Source organism: Pelecanus crispus, chromosome 1, assembly GCF_030463565.1.
Source record: "Pelecanus crispus isolate bPelCri1 chromosome 1, bPelCri1.pri, whole genome shotgun sequence".
In the NCBI taxonomy this organism is placed as follows: domain Eukaryota; kingdom Metazoa; phylum Chordata; class Aves; order Pelecaniformes; family Pelecanidae; genus Pelecanus; species Pelecanus crispus.
The window spans coordinates 38,492,129-38,514,906 of record NC_134643.1 but is presented as its reverse complement, the minus strand read 5'-3'; positions in this window follow the sequence as shown (position 1 = coordinate 38,514,906).

Here is a 22,778-nt window from a genome sequence, read left to right as displayed (position 1 = left end):
TATGACTAGAAAAAGAAACATGATTCAGCATAGTTACTAACTTTAATGAAGAAGACAACACATATGCTTTAAAGAAGGAATTCCTCAAGGTATAAAAATAATTAAAAAGAGGCAGCTTTACCCATAGCCCTATGACAAAGTTGTTAAGGATTATTGCATGTCATATTTAGTCCACTGTACCCTGTAATTTTTTCAGGATGAAGGGTTATTTAAAGCTGTCTGATGATAAAAATATGAAGTAGAGGAGGAATAAGGTCTTGCACTACAATTTAGAGAAAGAAACAGCCATGGCTCTTTCTGAGTGGGTGATATTCTGGGGTTTATGTACAGAAACACAGCAAAGTCTCCAATGTGCTTTTGCATAAACCTACTGAAAGTCTTCATGCACAAGTGTTAACTAAACTTTTTGAAATGAATATTTATTATTTTCCTTGCTTCTCTATGATTCTTGGGGAACTTGTAATGAAGGACCATGTAGAAGAGAAAGGTAGCTTTATTCTCTGCTACTGCAAGACCCTCATAAACAGCTTCAAAGCAAGATGAAAATGCTTTGTGCTCAGCCACCGATAAGTTTAGTGCCACTGTGTTCAAAAGGATCCTTCTGCAAGTTAAGCTTTAGCTCACAGAGGGGGCAAAAGTCTCATTTTATGTGGGTGTCATTAATTATGGCAAACACATGCAATAAGCTCCTTTTTTGTAGATGACCCATACTGTGAGGACAAATAAGGTAATTTTCCTCACAGTATCAGGTAAGAAGAAGAGACTGCTGTGCCTTAGCTAAAAGTTCATTAGGATATTGGTGTAGATTTTTTTAACTGAGCACACAGTGATGTATGTGCTTTATCCCCACATCTTTTTGCATTTTAATAACTTCTCTCTGTAGTTGGAGGAATTAAAGAAAAAAAACCCTTTGAGGAGAGGCTCCAGAGTTAAACGAAGAACAGTTCCTCTTTGTCCCAAGGGCAGGCTTCACTTTTCTCCTGTGCTGCCCTCCCCACTATGTATTTTCCCTTTTGATGGGTATTTGCACCTCCACAGGCACACACCTTCCATTCGTACTCTCCAGGTATCTGATAAGCCCAAGTCACCAAGTCTGGAAAGCCAGTTCAATCCCTCTTCTGACCCTTTCTAGCCCATATCTTCCCACCATACACCTACACTGTCCTCTTCATTCACAGGGTGTTACATCTTCCCCTGGGAGGGGAGGAAGCGTGTTCCACTTTCTAGGGGCAAACGAGGTCTCCTGCTACTTGCACTAAGTTGCATCCTCACTGCAGCAGCCACCATTCCTGCTTCAACGGCGCAGGAATGGTGAGTAGGGCAACGTGTCTGTGTTGCTTTACCAGCCTGGCGGGTCTGGTGGGCAGAGGCTAAGCTGGCTCCACCACATACAAACCTGCAGAACCAGGTGCATCCATCCTGCCAGGGGGGTTGAGTACACCTATGGGCCAGTGCCACTCTCTGCTGGGCTACCTGAGTTGCACGGAGGGTAGCAGCAGTTGGCTCTCTTGGGACTGGGGCACAGAGCAAGGCAAAGCATGGTAGGGAGCAGGGGGCTTTGGCTGACTGCCAGCTGATGCTCTGAGCTAAGGTGACAATGCAGATCTAGCCAAAGCATCCTCCAAGTGTGTGGTTACAAATTACAAGCCTTGGGGCACAGCGGCACAGGCTTTTCTCATCAGAGCGCAGGGTAGGGAACATATGGCCAGCTGTATTTACCAAGAAATGATGGCACTAACCAGGTGACTAAAGCAAACTCCACATTTGAGGAACAGTTCAGAGGAAGCAACAAACCTTTGAACATAAGGAGCAACGCAGGTGCTTCGTATCTACAGTACTTACACGGCCCCTACCACGGCACCTCCTGAGCATCTGAAGCTTTCTGTGTGGCAGTCCTCGCCAAGGCCTGGTGACGGGAGACAAGTTCTGCAATGCCCCAGTTAGGAACAGTGATCAGAGACACAGAAGTCATGTCTTCAGTTTTAGTGCTTTGGCCCCAGGAGGACACCAAGCCATCACTGTGTGCTTTCTGGCTGGACCGAGGACCTGTCAGCCTGGCTGTAACATCTTTGCTGTACTTAAAGCTGAGCATGGGTCAAATGATTTACTGGCCCGTACTGTACCTGGCACAGCTGGGGCTGGCTGCATTCACACTGCATGAGGATACCTTGGGCCTGTGCTAGTGTTTGGCTTTCCCTTCATGAAGAGCTTGGAGACAGGCTGCATCAGAGTCATGTTGTACACTCACATGTGAATAATGGCTTTGTCGCCACACATGCAGACTAACCCGCACTTCTGTTTCAAAATCTGCCATAACATGTCTTGTGTCTGCATGCAGCTGTTTCTAGCTTGTGTTCTGGAACCTGAGCTCCTGGCAAGAAAATTAAGCTATTGCTCATGATGAGCAGCCTGCACTGGGCTGTGCAGATGTGAATGCAAGTCCTGAGCAGGAGCATCTGCTAACCATGCAGTAGTCATCTAAAAGTCAGGGTTGGAAGCCAGGATTTGGTAAACAAACTATTCCACCAGTTCTCCTTTCCCAACTTCTAAATGACGCAGACTCCCAACCCTGTTTCCAGTGGTTTTCCAGAGCTCTGCTGATTCACCTGACATCTGTTGCCACCTACTATCTTCTGGGTTCCATTATCCAAAAGGGATTGTGAACTTGCAAAGGTTATCCTCTTTCAAGATCTTCTTTCTAATGGATGGACTTGTAAATTCTCTGATGATACACAACAGCTCAGCATTCATTTTCATTATACAAGAATGAAAATTCATTGAAGAAGAAAAGAAAGAACAGAGAGGCTCCCTCCCCTTTTAGATCACCCAGAGCAGCTTGCTCTCCAATGGTCTCACCTTGTCCATGATCTTGCAGAAGGCAATATAATCATAATCTAATAGATGTAAGAACAACAGGAAGGAGGGATACTTTTTACGTCAGCTTCAGAACTAATTGTCTGAAATGGTTAGGAAAGCTGGCCCAGTGTTCAAGCTGTGGATGCTTTTTTCCTTTCTTCTTGGCAGGGCTTGTTTTGATCACCTAGCCTGAGCAAAGAACTGCATACGTTAATTAGGAACAAAATGTCATCTCAGTAGAACAAAATGTCGTCTCACTAGAAAACCACCTGCCATGTGGAAAGTTGTGCCGTGAAGCAACATCTATAGTGTGAATGCAAATTTAGCTGTCTTGAAAACAGAAGCTGAGAGAGAGCTGGCACAGTTGAACAGCTACAGCAAGCCAGCCCAGGCTTGGATTAGCAGTGTAGCCATACTCGATAAGTCTAAGTTATGGAAAGCCCATGGCAGAACCGCAAACTGTTGTCAGATCTCCCAGTTTTTAGGCTGGGGCTCTCTCCACCATCCCAATCTTCCTCACATTGAAAAACAGCTACCAGACTCTTCCCTGTGTATAATTTGACCCTGTGCTTGTGAATCGAAAATGTCTCCATAGCTAAAAGGCCTAAACTTCTTCTGCAAACACTGATTAAGGTTGGAGCTTTGCCCTCCACTTCAGTGGGGGCAGGTTTGGGCTCTCAAGCACTGAGCTGTGAGGGAGTCAACAGGATGATCTAAGAGCAACGTGCTCAGTCTTTGATGTGCCCAAGGCTGGAGGCCAAAGGCTTTTGAACACTGAGGTGTGTCACTATTAGATTACACATATCCTGTCATAATTTACAGCGGGCTTAGAGCATTAATCTCTAAAGAATATGCAACACGAGGAATATTTCTAAGATGAGGAAATTTACTGGATTTCTCAGTTTAAATCAGATAAATATATTTTATAAATAGCCCCATACAGCTGAAAAATAGTAATGATAAACTGACTGACTTTTCAGCCAGCCTTTTTCTCTATAGAGACATAACAGCAAGGTACTGTGGTGGTTCCTCAGCAGACGAAAGTGATGTGCTCCCTCTCCTGTAAGCACCGCTGCTGGGCCAGAGATGCTAAAAAGGAAGCGTCCCTTTCCTCCAGCTGCCCATGCACAGTCTGCTGTCATCCATTAAACCCACCCTCAGGAGGGCTTGCTTTTCATCTCTGCAACCAAAATAACAAGCCTTTCTTGGGGGAATAGGGTCAATTTTGCTGGTGGAAGGAAAATGTTTAATTTGAACACTAAGCAACAGTTTTGGTGCATGCAGGTAGGACTAGGCTTATTAGCTGAATGAGAACAGAAACTGCAAGTAGCACAGAGGCCTACAGTAACCAGTCAGAAAACAAGATTAAAAAAAAAAAAAAAATCAGTACACTGTTAAATAAACTATCACTAAGATACAAGAAAAGCTTCTGAACAGTGTTTGTGCCAGGAAAGACATAATCCTTTTTCTTCCACTTCAAGGTGCCTTGACTTTTCTTCCCATGAATGTCATTTAAGAGACCCTGCTGAGCAAGAATTGAGTCTGCATGCACTTCAGTGCTAGCTTAAAATTCACTTTCTTTATACTCTTATCAACATACTCCTGTTTATTTCAAACTGGCTCAACCTGGCTGTTTTATAGAAAACTTTGCTTTAATTTTTTCCTGTGACTGGATTAAAATAAAAATGCCCCAGGAAGTACAGTTGCTGGGAAATATAGAATATGGTGTTTTTACAAGAGTCAAGGCAGTCTTTCTCATAGCACTAGACTGACTAGTGTAATAGTATCTTCTCAAAGAATGGTTCAAAAGTTACAGACAAATAAAAGACCATTTGGAGTTTTGACTAGCTGATCTGGTCAATTGATAGATACAAGATCCTGTTTTGCCAGAAGAATAAAACCACCAACTCTACTAATCTTTCAATCTCCTTTTGATATTTATCTGTAGCAGCAAAGCTCACATGTTGTTGATTTAATGGTATTCTATAAAATCTAGGAGTCTCACTGCCAAACCAGGAGGATAACTAGTTCATCCTCACAATGCTGAACCTACAATGTCAGACTGTAGTAATTTTTTTTCTAGGAGAAAAAAAAAAGATGTAATTTCTAAAATCTTATTTTAGCACAATTAATGTTATTGTTGTCAGAATCATCATTCTTATTAATTACATATTATTATTCTGTTATGCTAACAGAGTGCATAGTTTCTAAATATTTTGTTACAGCTCTGGGGACCTGACATTCTGTCTGGACCAGGAATAAAAAAAAAAAATCTGTCGAAAGACGACAATCAAAAGCAAGTGACAGACGAGTGTAGGTTCTATAATGGCTTGACACCGTGCCAGTTCCTCCTTTATTTTTGTAAACACACTGGCTCCTGGTCCCTGGGGGATAATTGTCAGTAGAGTATTGACTCTCTGGATGATAATTCCCTTCTTCAGTCTTACTTACATGAAAACAATTCTCATTATATTTCCCATGATATCCCACATCATCTGGATGTTAGAAAAGACTGCTGATCTCTGTCTAAGTAGCATATAGCATATACAGCAAAATGTAAACTGAGTGCCTCCTACTAAAGGCAAAAGTATATAAAGAAACTAAAACATTACAATTCATTAATTTCTAAAGTTTAGCTTATAGTGTTTACACTGAGAATACCAAGTGCTTGGGCATATGGCATCACTGGTAGATTATGACACTAGTCTACGTTAATACTCATAGTTATTAAGGTTGAGTTATTAAGAAAAAGCCACTGTGATCTCCTAGGCTGACCTACTGCATTATACAGAGCATGAGATTTCAGGAATTAATGGCTCCTTCAGGTCCGATAGTTCAGACTGAAAGAGAACATGTTTTTCAGAAAGAGGTTCAATCTTGGTTTAAATAATTCCAGTACTGGACCCCCCCCCCACACCCAGACAGAGTTGTTTCTGGGGGCAATCACCAAAGCCTGCAGTGCTGGCTGAGATTCTGCTCCACAGCAAACGGGCTGTTTATGGCCAAAACACTGTCAGTGTAACCTAAACAACTATTGCTTTTTTTGTTGTTGTTGTACAGTCCTTTCTCCTCTCCTTTGCAAGATTAAGTTTTTGCAAGACTAGAATCCCCTGATATTGGATGCAGTATTTTGCTCGTTACCAAATCATCACTTATAATACTGAACAGTTTCAAGGATATTTCATTCTGGCTTTATGAGACTTCTGTTTAAATCACTCATACTGAAATCCCTCACAGTAGTGCTGTTTTTTCTCCCTGCATGTTACAGACAGCTGTTTATGTGCTGGTGGTTGTGTTTACCAAAGTGATATGATGGTCTGTGGCAAATACCAACTTGTGAGGCTCTTTCTGCTTCACAGAGCGCTGATCCAGATGTAACCATGGCAATTTATTCTCAAGCTGTTAGTGACTCAGAGAGAAATGGTGACATGTTTGACACAGAGACCTATTCGATTTTCCTTTTTGCCCTCTCTGTATTTCTTCAGCAAGCTGTAAGCTGTCGTTTTAATAGACTAATTGTCTGAATCATCCTACAGGTTTGAAAAACACCAAGTAGGCAGAATTTATGTTCTTAAAGGAACAGTTTTAATTCCTCTTGCAATTAATTTCTTTCTTTCCTTTACATTCCTTGGCATCTAGATCATTTCTTGTTCTTGACATCATGAGTTCACGTGAAATGAGTGCTCATTTTTTCCTTCTTTTTGCCAGGGTGCAACAGGGACCAGGGCAGGGAAGCCAGGAGTGACCCCGGCACTGGCTGTGCCTGCACCAACAATTTCCATCCCATGGGGACTGACTATGGAAGAATTTAATCTTCCTCTGATTATAGAGGCACAGCAGAAGCTTCAAAGTGGTCTCAATATTCCTCTGCTTTTCACACTCCTCCGAAGGTGCGGGCTATGCAGAGGGGCCATGGCACAGGGTGCAGCCTTGCTTACTCAGCTCGAAATGCATTCAGCCCTGCCTTGGCTGGCCCCAGGAACCCCTCAGCACCCTCCTGCTACCTGCTCATCCCATACAGGACGATTTTCTTTGCTCTTTCTAGCAGAACACAGGCCCCAGGAGAGCTCTCCTGCTTGACCAGCAGCTGCCCTCGGTCATGCCCCGCGCAGGGTGTCCAGCTCCAAAGTTACTACCCTCAGTTTCCATGCTGGGCATCTGATGGTCTCTGATGATGATCCTCTGGTCTCCTTTCACTGTGGCTGGTTGTGTCCCATCTGGTGACTTTACCTGGTGAATGCTACAGCCAGCATTCAACCTCGCTGTTGTTTGGTTTAATCTAACTGCTTAGTTTTCAGATGTGAAGGTTAATCTCGGGCCTTACCGGGACACCCATCAGATCTGCCTCATTTGGTCTGCTGAGGTGTTTTTATTCCACTGTATGGATGAGTCGTTATCTGCGACAGCTTTCCAAAATAAACAGCTTGAATTTATTATGTAAATATGTATTAGATAAATGAGGTTTACATGAAAATACGCATTGAAAGAGGATTTTGAGAAAAAGATACATAAATTTTCCTTTGAAAACCACCATATCATAAAGTGCTATTTTATTCTGGTGAAAAGGTGCCATATGAAAACTGGCCTGGCTACACACCATTTTCCTAAACAGTCATCATGGAAATGCTCTATTTGCAGATTTGGGGGTAAAAAGAAACCCAAAGCAACTGCACTTCAATATTCCTAATTGATACCAGCCTGTAGCCACTGAAAAATATCATTTTTCTACTCCTACCACCTGGAAAAACCTGTAGTCCAATATCCTAGCAGTTATAGGGATTCCCAAAAAGAAAAGGATAGTACAAAAAAATCCTCTCCTGCTATGTACTTCACAATCTTTATAAATTGTGTCCATAAAATAGTTCTGAAAATACTCTTCATGTGCTAGAGTGGTTCCAGCAACAAGTCCTTTATCTGAGCTGACTGCTGGCAAGGCTGGCTTGCATTTCTGCTCCTTAGAAACACGAAAACAGAGAACATCTCTCCCAACATTTTGTGGAGTGCTCTTGACACCATAGGCATGTGTCTCATTAGTTTCCCAGGAGTTAAACATTAGTAAATGCGACCATCAGAGGAAAATTACTGGAACAAATGTGACTAAATGGTTCCAGTTCCCTGCTGCTTTGAGGAAGACATCATGCTTATCAAAAAGTAAGATGCAAATTCAATCCTCTTTTAGGACAAAACAACCTTTAAGAACAGAAGGTATTGCTGCAGTTGTCACATGTCTCTGTGTGATCTTAATGGAGCAAAATACTGCTCTGGCCAGTCATAGCTGCTCAGGGCATCGTAGGGGAAAGTCTTCAGACAAAGCAGGATACGAATGCTTTTCTGCATGTCCCTTCCCATTCCCATTCATAGGCAAGTTGCTGTTGATGAAAGAGCATGGATGTGAGGTAGAGAATATGTTACAAGTTACAAAGACGACACTTTGCTGTGTAGAAGCAGTTTGTACATGTATGACCTGGGGGATTAGGAGCTGAAGAGAGCTGAGCAAAGGAGGGTTTGAGAAATAATTTTGTAACTACACAGATTAGTAGTCCAGAATTGCCAGGTGTTCTTTGCAATACTCTTCTACAGTGCTGCAATTTATTATCTGGCATGATTAAAATACTGGGACTAGGTGACGAATGAGAATAGATATTACCAAACAGGTGATGCCAACTCCATGTCTTCTGAGGGTAGTCCTGTATAAATACCGCCCCCCCCCCCCCCCCCCCATTTACTCAGGAGCACAAAGAGGGGACTGGGAAGCTAACTCTAAATGCACTTCCTAAAATGGAGGACTCTGCTATTTTCAGGAGATGATATGGGTTCTGTTGTGAGATAAACTAGATCTATTTCCCTGATTGCTCCTTTCTTGACAAATGTAGCTCTTCTTGGAATAAAAAAGGTTCTAACAGATCATTAAACCACATAATTGTCTCAAACTTCCTTTAATTAAGGATTGCAGTATTGCTTTTTTATTGCTTAAATAAAAGCTACAGCTCTGCTCTCTGCAGTTTGCGTTTATTCAGTTTCTCCAGCAAACCAGTACTTTCTGTGAAAAGTCTGTGGGGGAAAAAAAAGGGTGAGCTCATCTATTTCCAATGAAAGGAATTAAATGTGACTTTAAAAAAGCAACTTCTGAGGACTTTTTCCCTCACTCCTGATTCAGCTTTCAGCAGGAGAAGCACGAACCAGAATTACCAGTCAGAAGTACAACAGGAACGACAAGCTTGGATGATAAACAGGGAATGGATGCAAGAGCACAGCTGGCATCTTCTCTGAGTCCATATTGCTCCTTCAGATACTTGCCGTGAAGGACATACAAGCATGTGGTGTCTACAGTGCTGTCCATGTGACAAACCGTCCATCTGTTCAATGTACCTACTGATAATCTGGACTGATTAGTCTAAACCAGAGTCCACAAAGATCTCATGCTGTGTAACATCTGTTATGACTCTTCCTTTGTTGTTCCAAGTGTTGTTTGTCCTTCCTGTGGCTGCCAGGGATGTTTAAACTTTAATAGACTTACTACTGGACCTGTGGTGCGGAAGCACTTCTTCATGAGTTGGGCCAAAAGCACTTGCACGTGGGGTATTATGATAAGCTAGTAATGCCTTGTCTGAGTCACTGGCCTTCTCTAAATGCCATTATGTTCACTGCAGCCTCAGTGGACTCAGTTCCCAGTGAACAGCAAGGAATGACTTGGTAAGACTAGTCTTTTGCTATTGCGATGAAGAGAGACCCTTTTGGAATGATTCCAGCACGGCTTCTCACCAGAGCCTCTCGGAAATCACATCCGGCAGAGGTGAAATTCACATGATAGCTGCATTGAAGCAAATGCTCTTTGACTTTCTCTACCTGAAATAACATGAATAGCAGTCAGCCATGAAAAGCCACCACTGACCATTCGAGGGAAGGAGGATGCTCGGGGAAGGTAGACAGCAGAAGCTGTTGTACTGGCTCTGGCTCAGAGTTAACTTTCTGCATAGCAGCCCCTGTGATGCTGTGGTTTGGATTTGTGACTAAAACAGTGTTGATATCACCAACATTTTAGCTATTGCTGAACAGTGCTTGCACAGTGTTGATGCTTTCTCTTTTTCTCACTCTGTCCCCTCCCCTGCAGTGAGTAGGCTGGGCGTGGGTAAGAAACTGGGAGGGGACACAGCAGGGACACCTGACCCAAACTGGCCATAGGGATATTCCCTGTGATATCATGTCATGCTCAGCACTAAAAAATGGGGATTTTGTCTTCCAAAGCAGCCATTGCTCAGAGATTGGCTGGGCATTGGTCTACTTGTAGGAGGCAGTGAATGATTGCTGTTGCATTACTTGTTTTTTCCTCTTTCCTTCACTTATTAAACTGTTCTCATCTCAACCTAGGAGTGTTTTCGCTTTTACTCCTCGTGTTCTCTCCCCTGTCCTGCTGAGAGGCCATGTAAGTGCTTAGCTGCTGGCCATGGTCAACCCACAACGACTGTCCATGTCTGTGGTTCTCTTTATGCAGAGGTATCAGACAGTGCTGGTGAGTACTTACCTGAGGTATGGTTTGGCCTTTAGATGGTTTGTAGAGCTCAGCATTTTGTGATATCTTGATGCTGTGCATCATGCAGCCTCTGGAGAATTATAGTTAGCAGGATTGCAGGGATGACCAAAAGTACCCTGTTCATCAGTGGTCCAGAAAGCAAAATGTTGTCTCTTTGAAGCTTACATTTGCTGTGCATCAGATGATATACAATTTCCTGAAGTATTTGCAATATTTTGCATAGGTAATTGTTATTAGTCTTGACAACAGAATTATGAACCAGAATATTGTAAAAATGATAGACCATCCCTTCTAGACTTTCCAACAACTGTCTCTTCTTTCTCTGAAAGATGTCAAATGATGAGAAAAATCCAAACAGCAGGCAACCGAATCTCTCAGACAGAATAATTATCAACAGAAATATTTGCCAAAACCCAAAGTTTGGCATTGAGCTTGCTGGGAATTTTGCCATTTTCCAGACAGTGCAGTTGGATCTTATTTGGGATAACACATATACTTCATATTTTTCTTGAGCTCCAAGTCATCAGTGCAGATGGGATGTGCCATTCAGAAGGATCACTGCTTGAAACAGTAACTCCCTTGTGGACCATTACTTGGAGTTGTTTGTGGACAGCCTTCCCCAAGGGAAATGGAATTACAGGGTGCTGCGAATATGAAAGGTGGCCCAGAACTTCAATGTGTGACCAGGCCTCCTTCTTGACTCCCACTGCAGCTCAGCACGGATGATGTGAGCTCTTTGACTGAACACATAACATCTTTTATTACAGCTGCTTGTTCAACGTCTTGATGATCTGCAGAAGCATCTTCTCATGCACAGAAAGTTTCTTGTCAGTAGGACAGAACTTAAATTGAAAACCAAAATAGATTTATGGAACTTCTTGGTCATGACTTCTGTTACTCTGTCAATCTTGAAGGAGACTGAGGTGTCTCAGTGTCCAAGGACCAATGACTTGTTTCAGGTCTATTTGCCCGATCTAATCATAGGAAGGTGTTGGCAGAAGTTAGCTCTGGACTGTGAAATTGGCCTTCCTTAGGGACACTGGCTCACTTTTGTGACTTCTGCTCCATGGGACATTCTTAGAAGGCATTCATTATGGGCTTGTCTAATGACATATCAACACCGGGTGCATGAAGGCATTTGGGATATTTTTTGCCTACCTGTACCTGTCTGGTTCTTTTCAGGATGACTGGGTTACTATCAGAATGATGTCTGGTGTTTCTTTAATGACCAGCCCTGGGCAGCAACATAAATATTGCCTATGGGATTACTGGGACCCCACAGCATCTCTTGTTACATCCTCACATTCTTGACTTGCATAGCCATTGCAATTACCGTGTCAAATCAGTAGCAAACTGCAGCTTTCCTAACATGCATCATTTCAGTATGCCAATAATGTTGCAACATTGTGTTAAAGAGACGTGCTGAAATTTTGCACAGAATCCTTCTCTAATCCTTCTGAAGTTGAGGTAGAAGATACTTCAGAAGGAGATAAAATATTTGTTCAAACTTGTTAATTAAAATATTATAAAAATTTGCTTCTTTAATCACCAAAATCAAAGACAGCATTACAGTTTAGCTTATAATCTTATCAGACACATTCCTTCTGTTTTGCTCTTTAGGGTCTGGTCCTCAACTAAAATTCTCAAATTTTGTTTTCCAGTTCATCCAGTCACCAACAGCCTTGAAAATGAGTGATCCCAGATCTTGCTTCTGCAAAACTGGAGTAGCAGGACTTGTTATCACTGACAGAACTGCTGTGCCTCTGTGGTTGTCTTCAGTGCTTCTGATTTCACTCCACTTCTGCCACCATGCCATGCACCTATCATTTCAATAAAACCCACCCGCTCAGAGATCTCAGCTCCCTTCAGAGCCTATGTATTTAGCTTTCAGCAAGCCCAACACAGGAGGCCAAGCATGCCTGGGATAAACCCAGGGGAAATCTACCCAAATTCTCAGTGCCTCAGTTGCTGGCAGTCTTTTGTCACTGGCAAGAGTGAATTTACACTGTATTATTGAATTACTTCACTGGTGACTATTGAAACAGTGGCCTCCAGGATATGCACTTAATGTGGGTAGTAAAAGTATTACACTGTCAAGTTTCTTAGAGTGGGAAGGGAAGCTACTGTCTTGGGCAGTGCTTGAAGATATTCAAAGCAGACCTTGCTACTGCTGTCCCCAGTCCTCAGTTCTCCCATGCTGTGGGAGCCTCAGGTTTCTGTCCTTCTGCCACTCCTTTGGTCTCATCCCCTAGTCCCACCTATGTGAAATGCAAGCTACAAAACCCTAACAATAAGGCCTCCAAAACTCAGACTGCTATTTGATTGTGGCTAATAAATGAGAAAGCATGAAGGTGAAAGCTTCGTATTTGTTTTGGTGCAGTTGTATTTGTTTCTTAGCAACTTTCTTTGTCAAGTGCAGGTTGATACAAAGCTGCAAGTTCATAAAATATACAGTCAGTGTATTTGTTTCTCTGCCTTTTCTGCCTACTGAACTGTTCCAAGTCAGCCGTTTGCATTTTGCCATCTAACACCCTTCACATGAACGTTACATTATGCTTGCTACATTAAGCAGCTGAGAAATTGTTAAAAAAGTTTTTGAAAGGTTTATACTTGTCATACTGAGATTAGGTATATCCAAGTGATGTATGGTCATTCCAAGACTCTGGTTCGTAACAAAATAACGGCTCCCTTCAGTATCATGGGTTACCTCTATTTGTAGCAGAAGGTAGCAGAAGGATAGCCATGACCATGAGTAGTCTTTGGGGTGGTGACTACACCATATAACTTTGCAGTCTGAGGAACAAAAATTAGCCAAAGCCCTGAAGGAGAAGAGACACCTCTAATGAAAGATCAGAGCAGTCAAGACACCAAAGGATAGGGTGTTACTGGTAGGTTGTGAATTCAACAGGGAAAAACTAGGATCCTTTCATAAAACAATTTAATGTTGCATGAAGGAGGTTTAATCAATAACTGAAACACTCTAATTAAAGTCAACAGAGAAAAAGGGGGAGATTAGTAGTTGCTGTATGCAGCAGAAATGTCTTGTTGCTTACAGGCCCAGAAGGAGGTTAAGTGCTTGATTTAAGTATTAAACAGAAAAGTACTATGTCCAGTTGTCAGCTCCGTTTAAGAAAGAATATTTTTAATGCATTTATAAACCATATATAAAATCACAATCAGAAAATACAAACCAAGAGAAGAAGTTGCTGGGATACTGATAGCAAGGCACACTCAAACTCCTAGTTTAAAAATGTATAGTTGTCCAGCACAAAGATTGCATACACAGATGTGTACAACAATCTGAATCATCGGCCTACTGACCAAAGACCAGCAGATCAGTACAGCTTCACATAGCTGCATCCATGGGAAGTGGGAGAGATATCGCTAGTCTACAAATAGGAAAACTGGCAGAGAGGGGGTTGTGGAGCCAGAGCTAAACTCGGGAGTTCATAAGTTGCTATTTAGGTACAGTACTGCTGCTGCTCTGTTTCTTTCTGAAATATTTATAAACCGGTTTTTAGTAACATTATTTAAGTTGATTCCACATTTACGTTGCCATTGTGGGCGTGTAGCAAGAACAGGAGCCAGTGGCAACCATGCTAGCCAGGGGACTGCTATGCACATTGTGCTGCTGCTCCTCATGAGCCCCTCTGGGAGCGGACATGCCACCACATTGGGATGCGTGAGGGATGTAGCATTACAGATTTCAGATCTAAGCTTATAGCCCTGCACTGGTTTATGCTATATAGCTGTAGGGTCTCTCATTTGTATCGGACCAGAGGCACAGAGGTGTGCTGGGTTGGGTTTGGCCTGGGCATTGAAGTGGCGTTATGCTCAGTGTTGCAGTGTTCAACTTAGGTGTGTGATCTCTGTGGTGGAGTCCCTCGTACCGAGTTACGCATCTAAGTCCCTACAAAAGTGAGTTGCTTTACAAGGAAGGGGGGTTGCAACAAGTAATGGGAAACTGGTGTTTATCTAATGGTTATCCTATGTGAAATATGTGAACATCTGGAACAGAGACAGGAACTCAGGATGCCTGTCCTCTAGGTGGATGCCATAACCAATACATGCGTGTTCGCTATCCCAGTGAATACTGGAAGGCTTTGCGAAGAGTGGGATGACTTTAAATGGAGAAAGGCCAACTCCAGTCTATGCTGACACTTAGTGCATTTTTCAATCTGGGAGCTGGAACATGTGGGTTCAAGTTTTCACAGGTGGAGAAGGGAACTAAGCCCAATTCTCACGTCTTGGGGAAGTGCTCTCATCGCTGAACAGTGACATGAAAGAACAGGCATAATCCCCTCCTTCAGAGGTGCCGCTTTCTGAACAAAACCCGTTGCCTTTTCTTTTTGAAGAATCCAACCCAAGTGGTGTGCATTAGGCACACTGTGGGCATGTGTAATGGGCCCCGAGGGAAATGAACATGAGAATACATAGTCTGAGGAGTGACATTTGGCTGGAGATAAGCATGGAATTGTTCAGCCCTGACCAGACCAGGGAACTCAGGGGCATGTGGAGGCACAGAGGTAGAGGGGTTTTCACCGGTGAGGGTGTGGGAGCTCTGGAGTAACCGGTAGGTTTTAAACCAAGGGAGCACACAACAGCCGTGGGGCAGGGGGAGAGCCTAGCCTCCACCTTACATCATACTGCTCTTTGACGATGGAGGAAATAATAGTAAAATACTTACCACATAGATAATTTTTTTAACAAAGTTGCATTTCATGTTTGTAAATGCTTTACTGCCAATCAGTAGCAGATGAAGTAATCTTGTTTCACCACAAACACTGGCAGCAGGGGGAACTTACTTATCTGCATGTAGTGCATGTGCATTTGCAATTGAGAAACAAAACAAGCAACAGTTTTAAGGACCACTTTGTGGTGTTTCACAGCTCACCAGCAGGCCAAGCACCACAGGTTGTCTAGCAGTTGTTCAAAGGATTGGTCCTTTGGACAGTTAATCTAAGCAGAACTGACCTGCCCTGGGCTTTACACTGCATGTGAATATCCTCTGGTGGATTTGGCCCTTGGTAACTTATGTTGTGAGGAACTGAATTCAGATCTCAAAAGTCATGAGCCAATGTCTAAGACTTTGGTGTCAAACACCGCAAGCTGTGTTCAGGTATCTGTAGTTGCATGTGAAGTTTCATTCAGGGAGTGAAGAGCATTCCTTGCTGTAAAAGGGAAAGCAAAGAGATGTTTGAAGTTAGTCCTCTTTTCTGGTCCTACAAACATAATCTTTTTCACTGAACTTTTAATACAGACAGTCAAAAATCTTAAACAACAGACTATAAATGTTTAAGAAACAAGCACTCAGATGACATAATATCCTACAGAGATATTTTGGCAGCATGCAGTGTAACAGCAAGAGCTTTGCTAAGGCAGAAATTCAGCAAAAGCCTAATTACATCTACACTGGGATTGGGTACCTGGTAGAAATTCTCCACAGGGACAAGGAAATTATATCCCTGCCAGATAGAAAGCAATTTGCTATAATCTGAAAATAACAATGTGAAAAGAGGGTCAGCTGGGTAAAATCAGTTCACAGGGAGAAAAAAGCAAAGAGAGACATACAAGAAGAAACAATCAGAGTCTGACTGGACAGGGGAGGGAAGGAAAATTGGTAAAAGGAGGCATAACTTGCAGATTCCTGCTTATATACTCACCAGATGGTATATTGTCTTCAGTTTTAGCATTAGTAAGACTACTTAGTTTTCACTGTAAAACAATGATGATACTCTACAATCATCAGCAAAGGGTTGCATTGACAGAGGTCAATAAATCACTATTAAATGAATAAACTGAACCTTCCAGCAATAAGGAATATGCAGTTAAAGACTGCGTACCAGAGAGCACACATCACTGGCTGTCCTAAATCTATGCTAGCATTTGAAGGAAGTGTGAAGCACTGTTTAAATTCCTGCAGCGATTAACCAGTACCTTGCATTTCCCCTTAGGAGAACAGAGCTGTCCTTAATTCTCCATTTCCATATTCAGAGAGGATGACTATGGAGATCCATATTCAAAAAAGTCCATGAGATGAAGTCCACGGGGCTGTGTTTGTGGAAATTAAGAGTAACTCTCTTGAAACCAAACTACCTACTTTCCACATACCCAATGGTAGCAGACAACAGAATATTGTTTAAAAGAAGTATATAGTTTCTGATACAATTCTTTTTGTCTAAGGATATAAAGAAGTCTTTGTGCTACACCTGAAGTAGCAATTGCCTAATTTATGCTACTAGCAAACAAAGTAATAAGGCTATCAAAATCTACTAAGTATTTTGTCTTCAAGTTTAGTTCAGTTACTAAATTTGCTCATAATAGTCTAATTTTCAGTGAAACAGCACCTTTCCTAACACATGCATGACTTCACACATTACGATGAATAAAAGGCTGTTAAATAGTGATACAAACCTGTCCTGAATATGGAACGTCTTCAAATTCATCTTGGAGTATTGCTTCTCCTGTGAAACTCCTTAACATCAAGCAAGGTCCAAACATTGCTGCTATGTTCCACCATTACACGGTAGATCTTACTGTTCAAATAGTTTAATTGATTCTAGCTTATCAATTGCTGAAATGCCATTCAACAGGAAGTATGATTAGTGTGAGAAAGAGAAAACAGAAGTGAAAGAGAAGAGAAAAATAATCAGGTTTTGTGCCTGTCAGAGATTATTTCTTTCAGTCTTTCAAGTTTCTCTAGAGATGGTTTACTCTTGTCTTCTGTAGCATGGGACTGTTTTCATGTGTCATACAAAACTTGAAGATTTGTTTATTACTCCCAGCTTTCCACCATGACAAAGGAAACCTTCCCCCTGCCCCCAGACAAAAGTAGGAGCAAAGACATTCAACACAGACCTTCCCTGTGGTCGTGTTTCTGAAATGGCAGCTGGGTAGTGGCGGTGGCAGTGTCCCTGCTCTGCCCAAGCTGGACCAAAGGCTTGAACCTCGGTATCTCACATCCCAGAGTGTTCTGTACATTAGCATCTAGCACCATGGTAGCCTCACTGCTGACAAGGGTTGTCACAAATACTAAAAAGTAGTAAATAAGCAGCCACAGAGGAAGATGTTTCAGCATCTCCTATGTAAATATGACTTAAGGTGGATTTCTGCTCATGGCCAGGGACTACCCTTATTCTTCAGAAAAGAACTCCATTGCAGAGGGAAAAACGTGGAAAGAAAGAAATCACTTATGTAGAAACCTTGCATTTTGGGCCCTGAACAAAACTCCTCTGATATAGCAAACTTCAAAATATGACATTTAACAGATTTATGCTGTTCGAGTAACTTCATCTGAAAGAATCTGACTAATTTCAGTCATTCAGAGATTCATTTGTCTTTATTTGTGGCCACCTGCACAACTTGCCATCTTTCAATGGGCTGTGTCTTCATCTGGATCTTAGTGAATGACTCATTTCTGTTTGATGCATTTATTTTGCATCTCATATCTTCTGAAATCACACGTTTAATGGAAACTGTGTATAATACTTTAGTTATGTTTGTTTTAAAAATGCAGCCCAAGCTACAAATGATATATTCCTGAAGATGAAAACAATGAAGACCATAGGAATGGGGAATGCTGTCCCCAGAAAACCAGAAATTTTGCATTGTCAGATGGGACTGTGCAGACAATCAACTAGGAAGCAATTTGAGGATACTTACCTAAAACTATCCTTCTATGATTAAGCTGGTGTAAGACTGGCTGACAGAATGAGTCATGTTACTCCATGGCATGCATGCCTGACAAAACACATCTGTGTTGTGGGATTATGGATCAGAAACATTTTGTATTCTATAGCAGCTTTCACTGAGTTGCACTCAGGTCCCAAGGGTGTTCAGAGAAGAAAATGTGAATAGCAAAACATATGCTGCCAGGGCACTCACCACAATTAGGAGATAAAAGATGTTACTGTACAAATACCTGGCTGTGTGGCCAGCCTCTCAAAACCCGACAGTGGCTTTTGGATACTGAACTAGAGAATCTTAAAAGGTTCTTGATTTTCAAAACATGTAGCAGTTTCCTCTGAAGACTGAGGCCTCTTTATGGGATCTTGAACCAGAGACATTTGTACTAGCCAACCTGAAACACCGGGCACTAGGGGACTAACGTTACATAGCCTGTTTTGAAACTCTTTGCCTCACAATTTTACTGCCAATGTAATTCCAGTTCTCAGATGCATTTTCTCTTAAACACTTTCAATGAAATCCATCAGAAATGTACATAGGCATTAATCTTTTTCTGATTAGTATTCCTCTTGGCCCTCGGATTTCACCTCTAGTGCCTTTTCAGCTTTTACGTTCTTTAAAACTAGAGTCACATGGAGAGATTTTAACACTCAAAGCAGTCCTCCATGCTCAAATTAGTAGTAAAGATGTGAAAAGTATTTATATTGACAAGATAAAAATTCATACCCACTTACTGTTTTTTATTGTTCAGGAGACACTGAAGAAATTCTGAAATCTGACTCGCCCAAAGAGTTTAAGTATCAATCGGTAACATGACCTTTGCAAGCTGTTTCCCTGTCAAGAGGATTATCAGTCATGATTTACAGACTGGTGATTAGTAAGAAATCTATGCAATTCTTCGCAACTGCATAAGCTGCTGGGACGACAAGAAGAGTTTAGAATCACTGTCACGTTTGCTGTACAGCATAGTTTTTATAGCATCACTTTAGTGTGATCCCAGAAGGGCTTACTGTACAAACTATTTAACTTATCTTTGTGGACTCAGAAAGCAAAAAAAAAAAAACAAAAACAACAAACCCACCACAAAGTCCTGGGATCCAATGTAAACTGTACATCATCCTTTCAGGCACATTTTCAATAGGTCAGCTTTTTTTTTTGGCTGATTCAGCAAACCCTTTGTGTAGGATTCACAGCACTACATAAACATTAAACTGCTTCTTAGCTACTGGAAAATGGCAGTCCCAACATGCCTTATGGTAGCAATTTTCTTGGAAGCAACAGTTTCTTGGGCACAGTTGGAATTGCATTTGAAATACTTTTGTCTCTCCCAATATAAGTCTTCATGAACATGCCAAAATAAGCATAATCTTGTTCAACCGTCATTCATGTCTCCCATCTCAGTAGGAAGAATTCCTGGAATTGTTTTAGGACTCTATCGCATGGAAGCTGCTTCAAGTTTGCCCAGCTCTTAGAGGATATTACTAACATGCAAGGTTTGCCAAGAAGTAACAGGATTTTATTTGTGTGGTTTTGCAAGTGTTTTGGTGAGGGCAATAAGCCAAGAGAGAAACTGGCGATTCCAGCACATAGCGATCCTAATTCATACTTAATAATTGCTGTGAGAAAGGCTTCTACAAGGCTCTTAGTTGTATCACTCCTTGCATAAGCTTCAGTCATTGAAAGACAGTAATACCGGAAAACCTAACTAGTGGAACACACTATCACAACTATTTAAGTTGTGATATGTCCAAGAATGGTAAGCAATCAGCAGCCAGATCCTTTGCAAGACAATTCCTTATCTACTGGATTACAAACAGTTATAAAGACTGGTTATGTTTCTTTGGAAACATATTGCCCTCTAGAAGCCGATCGTCTAAACAGTTTACACCATGTGTTCACAGCCACTCTTAATGGGTTCAGAATTATGTAGGAGAGACAGAGTTACACTGAATTGTGAGAAGCTAGATCTGTTTCTTCTTACAGCAAGGCAATCCAGCTTAATTTGTGAAGTCTTCATCAGCAGGAAATACCTCTGATAATTAAACTGCTAGAGTTATATATTCCACATATGAATCTAAATATGATGCCAAATACTGCATAATTAGCAATCTGTATAAGATTTGATGATAGAATTGGCATTCTTGACTCAAGACAGGCTCGGTTCTGTGCAGAATTCCCTCTCTGATGGAGACAGCACGTGCAGTTGTAAGAGGCCTCAAGTCCTTGTTTCATGCTCTGGGAAGCCGTACTTCACCATCCCAGTCTCGAACCAGAGGGCTAACTGCAAAAACAGAGCATCCATTCTCCTCTCAGTATTAAACAACTGAACTGATTCTTCATCTTCTCACTGACAATAGATACTATCTATTCCTGCCTGGACGTGTCATACAGGGGATAAAAAATCTTTTTTGCCAGTGGCTTAACTGCTTCCCTTCTTTTAAACCAGTTTCCTCTACCACTGATAAGACCTCCTCTTTGATTTCTTGCACCCCTTGCTGTCTTTCTTCCCTCACTCTCATCCTTTTTTTGCCAAAGTCCCTTTTGTTGTCTTGCTCATCTCTGGATCCAAACAGGGCACAGAGTTGACAATTTTTCCAAATGAGAAAAGATTAGGAAGTAAAAACATGAGAACTACAATCTCTCCCACAAGTTGGACAGTGGAATAAAGAAATAATTAAAATACTAGCAACCTGCCTAATGTGTTAGGAACCCTCCCTTGGCTTCAAGATGTTTTGCTCTCTTTGCTTCATTAGCACTGGAAATAGAACTCAAGAAAAAAATTCTAGCACCAATTTCTGTTGGACTGAAGCAGGTGAATTTGAACTGTCAAGAATTGGTTAAACACAGATAAAATGCAAGTTACTTCCCTTTGAACTCCAAGAGCAGGCAAGCAGCTGCAATGTGAAATTCTGATAAAACTTTGGTGCATGTCTTGGTCTCCCTTAAGATGTAACTGCCACATGAGACTGGAAATAGACTCATGCGTTTACTTAGAAATGAACACGTGAGTAGCAGCACATTTCTTCTACTTGATGAGCAAGTAACACACTGAACTGTTTTTCAGGCTTCAACTTTCATACCAATAAATTTTTTTAGGAGCTGCAGCCTCTTTTGTAAGAATCTAGGCTGACTGGTAAAGACTTTCCTCTCTTAGCTGTTTTTTGCAGTTCCTTGAAATCCTGCAGGAGTGCTGAGGGATCTGCTGACTACTGGGTGAAAAATGCTGCTCTAGATCATTGCTTGGCAGTTTTGTAGCTTGTGTAGAAAGAAAGATTCTACTAGATGGAAATTACAGCAATGACACTACACTACTGCAGATACTCAAGCTTCCTCTAACCCTCTAAGTCCTGTGTACTACTGTGCAGATGGCTACCTCACATCCTCAGTATGGAAATTTATGGTAAATTTGGGCTAACAAGGTCCACTTTTTTTTTTTTTTAATTAATTAAGCCCCATGCCGAACTGCGATAGCTGTACTTCCAGTCTCAGCTGAATGGAGTATGTTTGCATTGGATTGCAACAGCATGATGCTTCAGATAAAATGGGTGGATAGTCACAGGAAATTCATGTTAGACATGCAAGTCAGATTATTTTCTCTTCTGGGAGCATGTGCTAAGCATGCGTAATGCAAGCTCCTAAAAATCCAGGTGTTCCAAAACATACCTTATTCTAGACCTAGAGCAGCCACCGTGAATAAAATCCACTATTAGCAAATTAAAACCCAGTGGTTTTGGGTTTGTTTGGTTTTTTGGGGGTGGTGGGTTTTTTGGTTTTTTTTTTTTTTAAATTCCTTTTACACAGAAGGGATGCAAGAAAACTGAAAAAAAACCCCACAGAAGTGTTTTTGTATGATACATATTCCAGAACTAGAGAGTATCATTACACAAATGAATATTACTGAGCAGTACAATTGCACTGGCTTTTGAATTCCTGCATGAGAATGAACCCATATGGCATGCTGATATTTAAAGACAGAAAACTGGCTACGACACCACCTTCAGTATGCCAGTGTTGTGTATGCAGTAACACCGCTCAGCTGAACACACTGAAGATAATAGCACACACTCATTTCTGATGTAAAAGAACAGTAACAGATCCCTTCAGCTACATTTAACAAAAACCGTTGAAACTGTTTGTTGTATATGTAGTATCATAAAAATGCAATATTATACTTCTGCCATCTTTTGGAGTTGACAAGTTTCAGCAGATTCTGAGAAATCAGATAAGCTACAAGCAAATTCATGTTTAAGGCCTGGTGTTCAGAAGTTGCAGCTGTAACTGCAGGTAATGAATGGTCCTGCATCAGAACTTCAGAAAAATATGTCCCAAGACTAAATGGAAATGAAAGAAAGCAATTTTGATATCTGAAATTAAAGGGGAAATACATTGCTATGAAATATTTCTAAGAAAGAGTTCTCTATTTTTACCTTGAAATATACATTTTTATTCCAGAGTATTTAATTAACTTTATGACCACTTTCTTGGAAAAGAAATGTCAATCAAGTAAACAGTTCACATTTTCAAAACAAGCACTTACCAGGATATATCTTAATGATTGTGCTAAACCTGGCAATTTTGCTATAATCATACTTCTTTAGTCTACATAATAAATTACTCTGTACCATACAGCTTTCATTCTTCTCTTATCTTCATACACAACTGTTGTACTCATGTTCCATTTTAACAAGTTCACATGCTCAAATGT